This window comes from Chrysoperla carnea, chromosome 5 (genome assembly GCF_905475395.1).
Source record: "Chrysoperla carnea chromosome 5, inChrCarn1.1, whole genome shotgun sequence".
In the NCBI taxonomy this organism is placed as follows: Eukaryota; Metazoa; Arthropoda; class Insecta; order Neuroptera; family Chrysopidae; genus Chrysoperla; species Chrysoperla carnea.
This window is the reverse complement of record NC_058341.1, coordinates 24,933,029-24,948,509: the sequence shown is the minus strand read 5'-3', so window position 1 is coordinate 24,948,509 and position 15,481 is coordinate 24,933,029. Positions and strand designations below refer to the sequence as shown.

Genomic DNA, 15,481 nt, shown 5'->3' with positions numbered 1-15,481 from the left:
AACTAGTATCAATAGTAGGTTTTATTACTTACAACTTTCGGTTAAAATTTTAGCGAAATCCGTTAAATAGTTCGGCCAAAATTTCCAATTTAGGGAATTGTTTAAAATGGCTGCCATTTTATGCCATTTTGTCCTACGAGGTTAAATTTTTTTTTAAATTGTAGCATTTTTAATTATCTTTCCATTTTATAATAAGTGGCTTACCCGTAAAATGACTCCTTGATCCATATTTTTGCGAAAAACGGAAAATTTAACACTTTCTGGAAATAATTGTTTGGGGGGTGTATGGACTGGCTTTGGGGGGTGTTTTTTGCTTTGGCATGAGAAAACTATTTTTAAAAGAGGTCTATATGGTTTAAAGCAAAATTTTTAAGTTTTAACCCCCGCGCTGTAAGGGGGAAGGGGTGTATGAAATAAATGTATCTTAAGATTTTAAAAAGAGGTCAAAATAGTTTAAAATGCTAAAGTAACCCAAAATTTTAGATGCTTTTATTAATATAGCACTTTTTACAACATCCACCCCTTCCCCTCCCGCTTTCATATTTTTTGCAAATTCAAAATTTTTATGACGTATAAAGGGGTTTTGGGGGTCGCTGATCTCGAACTTTTGCAATAGATTATCAAAAACAATTGTAATATTTTTAGGGGGTGTACTTATTTGGGCCAAAAGTTCGAGATCAGCGACCCCCAAAACCCCTTTATACGTCATAAAAATTTTGAATTTGCCAAAAATATGAAAGCGGGAGGGGAAGGGGTGGATGTTGTAAAAAGTGCTATATTAATAAAAGCATCTAAAATTTTGGGTTACTTTAGCATTTTAAACTATTTTGACCTCTTTTTAAAATCTTTTAAGATACATTTATTTCATACACCCCTTCCCCCTTACAGCGCGGGGGTTAAAACTTAAAAATTTTGCTTTAAACCATATAGACCTCTTTTAAAAATAGTTTTCTCATGCCAAAGCAAAAAACACCCCCCAAAGCCAGTCCATACACCCCCCAAACAATTATTTCCAGAAAGTGTTAAATTTTCCGTTTTTCGCAAAAATATGGATCAAGGAGTCATTTTACGGGTAAGCCACTTATTATAAAATGGAAAGATAATTAAAAATGCTACAATTTAAAAAAAAATTTAACCTCGTAGGACAAAATGGCATAAAATGGCAGCCATTTTAAACAATTCCCTAAATTGGAAATTTTGGCCGAACTATTTAACGGATTTCGCTAAAATTTTAACCGAAAGTTGTAAGTAATAAAACCTACTATTGATATTAGTTTCATTAAAATCAATCGAATATTTTTCAAGTTATAGTCAAATGAACTGTTTTACCATATGTACGTATACATATATATATAACTGGGAGGGGAAGAGACGAAACCCCACCAAAAAATTATGAGGAGTAGTTCTTAACATGGACTACAAACCTACCAAATTTGGATATGCACCGATGTCTCCTTTTGCGAATATAAAATAAAAATGATAAAATTTCTGAAAAAAATTTCATTTTTGACGCCATTTTGTTTTTTAAGCATGTTGCACCACTCCGGGAAAGTAAAAAATTTCAAAAAATACTTATTTTGATGTGAAAAGAAAAACCCCCAAGTTTCGCTGCTCGAACTTTTAATCCATATAACAGCCTTTTTTTGCGTAGATTTACTCCAGTACTATACAGTAAGAGCTGTTGGACGATTTATTTAAACATTTACATATTTAAACCGATTTAAATTTTGGAAAAATGCTTTCAATGTATCTATTAACTCTTAAACGACAATCTAGCAAAGTTAAATATTTAAAAAAAAATTAGTTAAGTATTTGTGTGTCATAAAAAATGCACGTATTACATATAGTACTATAATCCGTGCATTTTGTGACACAGAGTGTACCTGTACCATTTGAAATGATCCCACAATTTAAGGAGATTTTCTCATTTAAAACTTTCAAAAAATCAATGCGTATAATTAAAGCCGGTTTCTATACATAACGACGCATTGTAAAAATCTTTGTAAAACATTTTTTTGAAACTACGTTTATCAAATTAGTACGATGTTTTTCTTGTAGCCTATGCAACCGATTTTTAAAAACCAAAAGGTTATAATAAAAACTAAACAATGAACCCTCTAACAGTTAGAAAACCATCCATCCTTTTTATTGCACAGGAGTTAATTCACCAGAAAAAATGATAGGTTTTTGAAAGCCTGTATAAAAATCATAAAAATAATAAAGTTAAAGAATTTTAACAGGAGGTCAGTAAAGTGTCGTACCAGCTCAAATGCACTTTTTGGAAGACGCATCTGCAGCGGTCAAAATAAATCAAAAATTTTATATAAATTTTAAGATATGTACAATAAAATTCACAAGTGTATACAAAATTTAAAAATCCATAGAAATTTTTCGAGTACGGAAGCCTAAACTCGAACTTGAAACGTATCTAAGAATACTCATACGCATTAAATTAATTTTATTACAATAAATTACTCTTTTCCAAACTGAACCGATTTTGATTATCATCTTCTATTTTTTAGTTATTCTGGGTACGGGACCCTAAGCTCACATTTGAAACATAGCTAACAACACTCCCCCTTAAAAAACCTTTTAAACAAAATAACCAAAAATCCAAATCAGTTATGGCAACACAATTAGGGCGATTTGTTTTGGTTTTTGAAAATTTTCGAAAGCATTTTATATAATTTTGTTTGTTTATCGAGAAAGTTTCACAAGACTTAGTAAACCTTGATTACAGGGTCTTGATTTGGAGTTAATCGATAAATATTACTAAAATGGAATTTGTATAACAAAATAAGGTTATATTGTAGAAAAAAAATAATAGTGTTTTAGATTTTAGTATTTGTTCAAAGAATCTGAGGCAATTCTCAATTTAATGACTAGTTTGTTTTGAGTATAAGAAAGTCTTGAAGCATCAGATTTCAAATTTAAAAAAAATATATATATAAAGCGAAGATGTGAAGTCGGAAATTTCTGAATTCAAAAATCCAAATAAAGAATTTTTAATTTCAAGGTAATAAAATGAAAATATAAGATAAATGTAGTATATTTTCGCATGGTTAAGCATCTTGCACTTTACATATTATATACCAGCAACGTGAAAAATATTTAAACATTAATTGAATTCATAAATTATTTATTATTAACGTCAACCGCAAAAATTTACATTTTAATTGTTATGTGGGTTATTGTAAAAACCAATATCCATAATTTTTTTTTCACAGATAATGCAAAAACTTAATAATTAATTGTGGAAAAAATAACTTCAATAACACTTTAACAATTATACAATAACGCAAACATTGTACGACTCACGTGCATTGAATGAATGGTATTTGTAATGACTGTTCGATATTCAATTATGTAATAAAACTTTTAGTCGCAGAAACGAAGCACTGAAGTTGGCAAATTTGACTAGTATGAGGGATTTTAATGCGGTTTTCTACATTCGATTCGTTGGAGCGTCAGGAAATTTTATGACCTAAATTAATTTATAAGATTTGCTATTTGCATAAATAATATGCATTTTATAATTGCTTTTCAAATTGACCGTAAATATACTAAGTTCACAATTCGGTTAATAGTGATGAGAATGATTCCAAACTTGTTACTTTGAGTTTTTAGGGTCGCTGAACACGAATATCGCGTTATTGGTCTCCGAGGTACCTGGTGCACAGGGTAAACGGTATCCCCATCGTCTCCTGGAGTTTTCATAAGGAACATTTATCATTAAACTTTTGTTCTATCTCTAACGGTTTAACATAAGCAAAACTCAAAATTTTAACATTGCTGAAAACCATGTAAATTTTTCAAACATCAAATCTCAAAAACTATTAGACAAACGGAGCTGTAGGTTGGCTTCAATTGTTTCTTTAATATACTTTCAAAATGATAGTAGCAACTAATGTCAAAAGCTCATAGTTTTTGAATCAAACTGCAAAAACTGAAAAAATCCCAAAAGTTTTTTACAAACCAAAAAAAAACAACTTTACAAGGCGGATTGCGATTTTAGTTTTCCTGGCTTATTATTTCGGTGAATTCAAATAAGTCCAATAATTCGATAAAATGCCTGTCAAATATTTCAATGAGATTGGTGCTGAAACTATATCAGTGCCTCAGTAGCGTAAGCAGATTAGAAGAGGGTAAATGCATAAGCGAAAATTGAGAACCCATCTGAAATCGATCTCAAATTGTCCAGATTGGTGTCAAATTCTTGTTCAAAGAATTCAAAAGAATTGTTCAGATTTTGATTATTTGAGATTCCAATAAAACTACAACATATTATACCGTGCGTTGAAAATGTGTTTCTTTATGGAGGGAATCTTAAAACCTTAAGATAATATAACATTTTTTATTCCGTTTTTTGGTATGAAAACAATAACTGTGAGAAACTACCTATAATAAAATACTGAAAAACTTAAATATAGGCACATCCTGCTTATTTAAAAATTCATAAATAATGATTCATAGCCAGTGGCGGATTAATAGATAAACGCATTTCACTTGCTAATCTCTGATGTTTCATATTAATTTTCTTCTCTTGGGATCTGACGATGCAATTCAAATAATTAAATTATCAATTTCAAATTCTCCAGGGACTAATTTGATTTAATATGACTAATTAATCTTTCAATATGCCAAGTTCAATTAATTTTACGACATTTACAACGCAATTAAATTGAAATAGCTCAATAATTCATATTTATTATGTTTACAAAGTAATTTATAGTTGGCACGTGTATATTTTATATTTTCATGTTCATGATTTTTGCAAAAAAAGTTTTGAATTTCAACAAATTTTTAGTTTAAGTCTAACAATAAGTCACACGCGCGTCGAATGTAACGTACGTTGATATTAAAACCATGTGTGTTACAATTATATAAAATTAAATATATTGACCTTTTGATTATATGGACCATTACCTGTGCGGCTTAAATTGAATACGTTTCGGAGCTGTCGTGTGAATGATTAATAGCTAAAAATGGAATAATGGGATCCAAAGTTAAGATGGAAAAAAACGCAGCATCGATTTTTAACTGGAAAAATTATTTACATAAGAATTTCGTCTACGATATAATGCTATAGATGACGCCTGTGGCACACCTTTATATTTAAAAATACATTAAAAACTCAAGTACTAAATACTTTTCGGTAATTAGATTCTTAATCCTTTAAAACAATTGGACATTTTAATTAGTAAGTAATCAATTAGATAATACTCAAAAAATCAAACTTAAGTATTAAGTAAACCACTTTATTTTAGAAGTAGTAAATTAATCATTTTTTTTTTTGACGAAATCATTTTGAAGTTGTTATGTCTAATATTAATTACAACTCAAATTAATTAAGCTTAAATATTTTTTTAAATAGGTAACGTAAATAAATAAGTTCAATAAGTTGATTTTATAATTTTCTTTCGCCAAATTTTAAAAATGCAATTTGTTTTCTTAAGATAAACTATAAATACAGTTTTTGTCTTAGTATATTTTCTGGCATATAATCTGACTTTAATAGGGTGAAATAAGTTAACATGTATTTGTACAAAAATGAATAAAATGTAATAAAACGGATGGAATTTTAGTACGAAGCTCTTCACTTAAAGACAAAACTACTGCAGAAATTTAAAAACTAGTTTTTAAATTTAAAAAAACAGTAATGGAAATTTATTCATTCAATAGACAAAATTGTTTTCAATTACCATTAAAACAAACTACTTATTCGATTAGTTAATTAAATATGCTACACAAGCAGCTAAAGTACATTTGATTATCCAGAATCATTGTACGCCCCAAACATCCTTAATTGGTTTAACTTCTCTTACGTCTGTATTTAGAAGAGTGAATTAATGAAATGAATAGGAGTGTCAAAGATTGTTATTAAAGATTTTAAATTTTAAAATTTAAACAAAAAACAGATTCTAACAACAAAAATTTTTATCTGCAATTTTTTCAAAAAGTATAAAAAATTATACAGGCGGAAATCCTTTATAATAATTATAAGAGAATGGAAAATTTTTGTGCAATTTTTTTTTACTTTCTGTTACTAAATCACTTCACTCTTAAGAGTAACTTCACTCTTCTAACAATAATTTATTTGAAATAATATTTTTATACCATGTACATTAAATATACCAAGATATACTAAGTTTAGTCCCATATTTGTAACGCTTAAAAATATTGATGCTATGAACAAAATTTTGGTATAGGTAGGTGTTCATAAAATCACCTTATTAGTCTATTTTCGGTTGTCTGTCTGTCTGTCTGTCGTCTGTTCGTCTGTCATCACGATTACTCAAAAACGAAAAGAGATATCAAGCTAAAATTTTTATAGCGTGCTGAGGACGTAAAAAGTTTAGATGTAAAAAATGATCCTTATAAAAAAATTAACAACTTTTGTTGAAACATTTTTTTCGTAAACATCACTGTTTACCCGTGGGAGCGCAAATTATGCGCAAATTGTATAGTATGTATTATATGGGAATATCAATTATATGTATGTGACATGTATGTATGAGTAATGTGACAGAGTAATCAACACTGTCTACACATGGTATTTCAACAATTAATTCAGTCAACTGTTTGTTTTCACTTGTTTTAAATAAAAATAAATGTTAAAAAACAATTGTAAAGCCTTGAGACGTCAAATATCTGCAAGTAGACATTATAATTGTCATGGTTGTTAAGATATTTGGTTAAAAATTATATTAATTAATTATATTACACTAAAACTATAGTTAAATGAAATTTTTATTGTATTAATTCTTAAACGGCAAGTTTCGGCGTGACTTACGATACACTCTGTGTAACTGGTAATTTATTCCGGTAAACAATAAATTATTATAATTCAACAAACAAATGTTATAGTTCAACAAATGGTGCGTAAAACGGAAGGAAGTGACTATAAGAAGAGTTTGTTAATGATATTGATATGCTTGCTCTATATATATACAAAGCACAATCGAAACTGTATAATTACTTGATAACATAGAATCTTTATTAATTAGCGGTTATCAGTACACTTTCCAAGTAAAATAATTAAATTTGTTGCTGATAAAAAAATTAAATTATTTTCTTTTAAGAATAGTTCACAGATAACGTTACTTTTTGAAGTATTTGCTGTTACCCGCGACTTCATTACAATAAAAATTCATTTCAATTAATTCACTAAATTATTATTGATTCATTTAGAGAACGTTCTCTAAATTTGTTTCTAAATTCATTTAAAGAACGCACCCTAGTCAAAATAAACGCAAAAGTTGAACCATTCTAAGTGATATTACTATAACAGTACATGTAATTCACATACGATATGTTTTAGCTATATCACTTAGAAAGGTAAAACACGTGCATTTTTTGTGACACAGAGTGTACCTTGTCCTCACTTATGCCTTCGCAACAAGATTCGCAATATTGAACATGCTTGAATTTTAAATTAATCATTAAAGGCAAATCTACCACATTATATTCTTTAGTCCACTTGCCCTTCCTTAGCTCACCTTAACTTCAACTTTACTTCCATTTCTGGGACGCTAAGGCGGGTTGTCTTCAATCATGGCCTACATTACAGGCAAAAATAATCTAGGCTTTGTAAAAGAGCAAATAAAAAAGACAATCGATTTTCGGAGAAGGGGTAGATGGTTTGTGGTGAACATTTTAAGTTTTCAATTTTTAGAATTCGAAGGTTCTAGCGTGATAACAAATGAAGTCAGTAGTTTTAGGGGTTGTTTTTCTTATTTTCCCATATAAGATCGGCTCCAAGTAAAAAAACCTTTCTTTTATCGATATATGTTCTTTTGGAATGCTTTGAAACTAATTTTGGTATATTCTTTTTGGTTGAAAACGCAAAGTGAACCGAAAAAGCCCGAAATTTTCTAGTGAAAAATATGAACAAATGTTTTCAAATGAATTTTGAAAATATAAAATCTTGTTTCAAGTAATTTAGGTCGGATCAAAATAAACAATTTTCTCTAAACTAAGGGATGATTCAAAACGGGGATAGAAGTTGAAGTGTAATTATTTTTAGTGTTTTTCTGCTAAAACATTGTTTAATTTTCGAGCATCATTGAATTGAATTTTCGTTCAAAAAAACCAATCAAGTACAGCGCGTAGACTTTCGGGCATTCAATTCAGAACTATATTTATCCCAGATACTTTTCAACTCATAATATTTAGAATATTAGTTGTGAAATATTATCAAAAATAAAATTTAAATTAAACAAAAAATTCACGTGAATAAAGCAGCAGACAAAAATTAATTTTAACACGGAAACTAAATAAATTCAGTAGACTGATCACTGTTTCTGTTAACAGATTGAAACTAAACAAAACAGTAGCGCATTATTTATTATACAAATGTAGATGCATCATACCAACGTGAATTTTATTTTATGAGAAGGTGGCCAACAATATATTTTATTACAAGAAAATTTCGGATCAAATAACACAGATTTATTGAAGTCATTCTAGTACAGATATATTTCAATTCATGGGCGTATTGTACAGTTATTGTAAAAATTTAGATTTATAATAATCAAGATTTTTCGTTTTCTTTAAAAATCGCATCACTTCCGGTGAATGTTGGTTAGAATAATTGATGCATATATCTCTCATAGAGTACAGTAAAAGATGTTACAAAAATTGGCTAATAAAGGAAAATGAAAGAAATCGCTCGCATTTTGCTAAGACCTCATGGAATGTGTTTCTTAGGTGCTAAATATCATTAGTAAGGTATGAATTTGTGGTGCCAATGTTTCCATTTGTTTATAAACAATAAATTTTTTATTCAATGAAACGATCAATGTTAAAGTTCACTTAAAAAATTACTAAATCGGCAACTTGTATGACGTAAATGTTAAGTGTTTGTCAAATAATCGAAAACTATTAAACTAGTATAACGTATACGTAATTCAAGTTGCCCATTTACTAATTTCTTAAGTGAACTTTAACATTGAACTACAAACTTATCGTTTATCAAGAATTAGAAACATTTGCACCACTAACATGCCTTACTAATGATATTTGACATCTAAGAAATTCTAAACAATTGAAAATTACTAATAACAGCCTATTTTATCGCCAAAATTAATCCACTGGAAGCACTGGGATCTGATTTTTTCAAATAGTAATTAACTTATAGTTGGGAAATCATTCTTTTGTAGATACAGGGTAATAAAATTTTATAAAAAAGTGTATTATTGTGAATATTATAAAAATAGTTACTTAGAAAAATTAAAAAATTGGTATTCAATACCTCACACATGGTGGATCTTCTAATATATGACACAGTTAAACGGGACATAGAAAAACATTCAAGTTTTTGGTTAACATGCAACCTTATAGAAGAGAAAAAGTGTTTAATTCAAGCAAGAAAGCCCTTTAATAAAAGCTTGAGAAATTTATTTAATGTAAGTTGAAAAATTTAAACTGTCCAAAATTTTTGATTCGACAAAATTTTTACACATTTATTTGTGACTCCGCCACTGGTATATATAGGTATAAAATAAAAAACAAAAAATCATAACACATAAATAGACGATTATTCTTGTAAACATAAAACAAATTTTAAGTGGTGTAGTAAAAATCTTATAAGAATTTGATTTATGGCCTAGCGTTGTTCGAGTTAAACACAACATATGTTACGATCTATGATAAATTTAATCTTGTTCCAAATAAAATACAGATTGTCCCAAAAACATGTGGGGTATGAATTCCCATATTCTACGTCAATGTATTTATTAATTAACTTAATTTTTAATGGATTGATGATAAACCTAATTTTCATGTGTTTCATCGCTTTTTGTAAAATATATAACAATGTCAACATACCCACCCATTTTAGCAAAATAGTATTTCGTATTTGGAGTTAATTTACAAAAGACGATTTCAAAATTAAACTTTATGGTCGACTAGCTCTCAAACGAAGGAACTTGGTGCTAAGGCAAGTAGCCGTATGGATTTATTTTGAGCTGCACTATATCTGGTAGAGCATTGTGCAGACCTTTTAGGAGAACAGCCTGTAGAATCCTATTATACAAACATTATGTGAAGCGTTAACACGTGAAAATTTAATAAATGAATTTTATACATAATTATAACTATTGTTTAATGTACAAAGTTCAATTCACGCAACAAAAACGATAAATTTTTCGTTTCTTTCATTTAAATTTCTACATTTTTTGAACTTTTTTAGTAAATAATGTCCAATCACTTTCGTCTCGCTGGATGAAGTAAAGAATATCTCAGATATCATGTTTGTCATGAACATAAGATCTGAGATATTCCTAACTTTTACTCCCTAGATGTATAAAAGAATGCACCCAGTGGTATTTTTATTGTATCGAATCTACGGGGGTTACAATATCTGTGTATTACAAAAATCTTGTATAAACGCCACACAACTTCTATATACAGGCAATTGTTTTGATAGAAATTGTTATAGTACGATTAATTTGCGGAAAATTCTAACTGAATTTAAGATCATCGTATGAACTAGCATCATTGATATTTTTGTATTAGGAGACTTCAAAACGTAAAGATCTGAAGAAAGTTCAACATCGATTTGTCAGTCTTAAAACCATTCACAAATAAAAATATTACACAATTTTTCATATCATAATTCATTATTTCTGGTCAAAAAAAATTAACCACAAATAACCACAATTGGATTATAATCCACAGCAAAAAGATACCCGCAACTAATCAAATTATATGGAACAAAATAAAACAATGGTCTTCAAACTCCCAAGGTCATGGACTATACTTTTTCTGGGCATCACAAAAAAGCTTTTAATCAACAAAAAACATTGAATTTCTCATTTTGAACTATAATAATCATTTTTTGTCTCTTTGATAATTTTTTGCCCAACCACATCTTTCTCAAGGCATAAGTGATTTTAAAAAAATCAGACAATTTTAAATTTCGATGTTAAGCTCAAAGTTATTTTTTAAAACAAGGTTTCAATAGACACAAATTTAATGCCGTTATTTTCAGGACTTTTTGTCTCAGCTTACGCCACAATCAAAAATCACATGACCTTGTCTTTCATATATAGACATCTCAAAGAACATTTTACACCAAAACTCATAAAGAATTAGAAGAATAGCAAAAAGGTTTGGTTAAATACTTGGCTTCATTGACCACACTAGGCGTGTTAATTACAGAGTTGCATGTTCCCAGCTGATAAAGTATTCTTCGTGTCAACTCTCTTCACGTCAGATGAAATGGGAAGCTCACTAATTATTCACGATTGTGGACGGACAAACCATTGTAAACAAACATAATTATAACTAATAGTTCCGCAAGAAAATTAACAATTTGTTTCAATGAATAAGAGAAAAAGTTTATTGAATAAAGTAAATTAGCACATGAGTCACAAGTCTTTGAAACGAAGTATGTTAACCTATTTGAACTCACGTTTTACTGGAAATGAATTTAAAAAAGCATATATTGATCAAAGAATTTTCACAATAGATTGTGAAAATAACAATTCAATTGTAAATATTTTTCTTTGAAGTCAATATGAAAATATAATAAAAAAATAATGAAATATTTACAAAAAATATGTATAAACACAATTATTACCTATTTATCTGTTAAGGGGAATGGAGACGTAATTTTTATTTGTATCTTTTTAGTTTATCATTTAAAATCAAGAAATCAAAACATTAAAACTTGTTTTCTATAAGCAACCATATTAATGATACAAAGTCGGAAGGCACATAGTCATGGTAATTATACCATGCATATATGTACTATGCAAGGTATACTTAGTTTAGTCCCAAGTTTGTAACGCTGAAAAATATTGATGCTATGAACAAAAATTTGGTATAAATGTTCATAGAATCATCTAATTAATCCATTTCCGGTTGTCCATCCGTCTGTCTGTTTGTATGTCTGTCTGTCAACACAATAACTCAAAAACGAAAAATGATATGAAGCTGAAAGCTTTTTACAGCGTACTCAGGACGTAAAAAGTGAGGTCGAGTTCGTAAATGAGACACATAGGTCAATTGGGTCTTGTAAACCGTTAGAGATAGAACAAAAGTTTAAATGTAAATCTTATAAAAAAATAAACAACATTTGTTTGAAACACTTTTTTGTAAACATCACTGTTTACTCACGAGGGCACACACAAGATGCAAATAGTATAGAGTGTGTATTAATATGGGATTATCAGTTATGTATGTGTGACATGTATGTATGTTTTATGTGATATAGTAATCAACACTGTCTATGCATGGTATTTCAACAATTAACTCAGTCAATTGTTGTTTTCACTTGTTTTTTCATAAATCCGAGTTCTTCCCCTCCCCCCTCGACGTATTGCTAACAAGTGCCAAAATATTATTTCTTATAAACCCAAATAATTATTGTATAAGAAGTATTTGGCAGCATTTTGATCGAGGCGTTTTTATCTGTACGATCATTTTTATTTTTCTGTAACAACACTATTTTTTGCCTTTAAATTACTCTTAAATATTGTGAAACTTGTTTTGCCTTTTAGTATGATTGTTGATAAAAATAAGTTTTCATTGAAATTAAAAACAAACTGTCCTCATTTTTCGTAAACTCGTTTTTTATCCAAAAATTACGAAAATCAATCTAATTTCCAAAATAAGATGTCTATAATTATTTCGAATAACTAAGTACTGCAGTTTAAAAATAAAAGTACCGAATCTCCTTCACAATTTTCAAATTAAAAATTTTGCATAATAATATGTTTTACTACTATTTGCATAAATAAATAAAAATATTCGCTTAAATGTAAGATTTCAACATCAGAGTTCTATATTTGCATTCAAATTTTCCAAGGAAAAGATTACTCCCTCCGTTACGTTATAATATAATTTATCATTAAAATTGAAAATATATATTTTTTAAGTTTGTGCCCCCACTACCGTGCTCATACATCCTTAAATAAAAAATACTTTTAAAGAACAAGCTTTTATTATACTAAAAAGTAGAAAATAATTTCTTCAGAGTCACTCATACATGACTATTCGTAAAAGCCCGAGACGCTCAATATAAAATATCAACAATGATTCGGAGTCGAATAGTCATCTACGAATGACTGTTACAAAATCATTTTCTACTTTTTATTACTATAAAAGCAAGTTTATCTATAATTATTTTTAAAAAGGAATTCACTTAGTTTACGCAGGTCCTGCGTGATGATAAATTTTTTGGTCCATTTTAATGCATTCAATTTTTTTGATTGTTTTAATATTTATTATTAAAACTACTTATTACAGTTTTTTATAATAATTATTAAAGATTAAGTGACTGTATTGTTTTGGAACTGAACCTTGAGAAATTTTAGTAGAATGAGTCACTCCCCACCCATCATTTTGATTATTATTATATGGATGGTATGGTAGAAAAAACATAACCAATATTAAATCATTAGGTATTACATCACTTTTTAAAATGTTGTTTATTTATATTTATTAAATCATTTGAATTATAATAAGAAAATGCTGCAGCAAACAAAAAATTTGAATATGATTAATTTTTTGTTCAGTTTATCAAAAAATCTTTATGCAAAAGTGCAATTTAAACGAGCCAGAACAATAATTAACTTAAAGCAACAATAATTATTTTAACCACGACCATGAATTATTTTGGAAAACCTCGATTATTATTTATTAACAATGATTTCCCTTGTTCCTTGAAAGATAAATCTATTGTGAACAAGTGAAAACAAATAATTGAATAAGTTAACTGTTGAAATACCAAGTATAGACAATGTTGATACGTCATACACACACATGACTGATATTCCAATATAATACATACTATACAATATTCTAACCTAATTTATGTTGCTCATTTACGAACTCGACCTCACTTTTTACAACCTGAGCACGCTGTAAAAATTTCAGCTTGATTTCTTTTTTCGTTTTTGAGTTATCGTGATAACAGAAGGAGAGACGACAGACAAACAAACAATCGGAAATGGACTAATAAGGTGATTTTATGAACACCTATACCAAAGTATTGTTGGTAGCATCAATATTTTAAAGCGTTGCAAACTTGGGACTAAACTTAGTATACCTTGATATATTTCATATACATGGTATACAAATTAAATGGCCCAAAGAATAAGGAGCGATCCTATCAAGTATCTATCTATTTTCCACGATTTCCTTATCGCCACGTAAAAGGTAGTACATAAAAGCTGTTGCGTCTAGACGTAACAACAGTCCTTAATCCACAATGTCAACTTTACTATCTATTTTGAGTATCCGAAGAATTCTTATTTTCTGAATATCTGAAACGTTTTCAGGGGGCATACAAACTTAAAACAAAAATGAGACGAATACTAATGATTTGATTAATAGTTTACTACTTCCAAAGTTTCAATTTATTTAACGTAAAATTCGAAAAAATAGAAGTGCGTTAGAATATTGTTTAAAAAATCGGTGAAAATTAAAAAATTTACATTCTACATACTAAAATCTTAATTAAAATACCTAGGTACAACCAAATTAAAATTTACAAATCCAACAAACCAAAATGCAGTCAAACACATGGAAGGATAATTCAAATCACAAAATTATAACAAAATTCAACTTATTTAACAGGTTTATAGTAACAATCAAAAAAGCCAACAGATTTTTTTTAATCACTTAATTAATTTATTTTGATTACATCGAAAGCTTCAACATCAATGTCAATTTTGTAACCTATTTTTCAATTAAATTTATGGAATTCGTCGAATAATTATTTTATTTAAGTAAATAGAATCAATATTAATTTACCCAAAACATTTTACAAATTATTTTCGTGCAATAATAGATTATTAATTATTATACAAGTTTTATGCAAATAATACAGAAATTCAAATTGTCTAAATATGTTTCACTGACAATATTTTTATCATTGAAAAAATTCTTCTTAATTAGCAAATTTAACACACCAAAAATACAAATAAATTTTATTATTATATAATATAAAAAGCTTATCAACGTAAGCTTGTATTTTCCGTCAGATTGTAAACTGGGAAAATTAAAAATTGATCTTCCAAAAAAAGGGCCAAAAACCCTTTAACTCGCAACATAACGCATTGAGTCTCTTTCGGTGTTGAGTTAGCGCTAGTTGGAATGCTTTTTTATAACCCGTGTACAATCTGACGGAAAATATAATCTTATGTTGACAAAGATCTAACGTTCATGAAAAATAAAAATTGTCATGCTTAAATACTATAATTTTTATCATTTTTCGCATGCAACATTTCCTAAATTTTTATTTATTCATTACCCAAAAAAAAAATTTTGTTCGATCGATTTTAAGACCTTGACATTCATACTTTCGCAAACGAAAATAAATAACTGTTATAAACACTAATAACCCAAAAATTATTCAACAAAATACTCAGATTAAGTTCACTTTCAATAATCCAGCATTCATGGGGTATTATTAATCTTACATGATGTAATATGGTAGAATTAAAAGGCGTCAAGCTCTAAACCCCCGCCC

The 15,481-nt window shown here is 28.4% G+C and overlaps 1 long non-coding RNA gene across 1 annotated transcript in view; it reads right to left on the bottom strand.

Moving 5' to 3' along the window:
• Positions 1-15,481, bottom strand: part of LOC123300366 — a 56,306-nt gene that overhangs the window by 40,146 nt on the left and 679 nt on the right. The window lies entirely within an intron of this gene.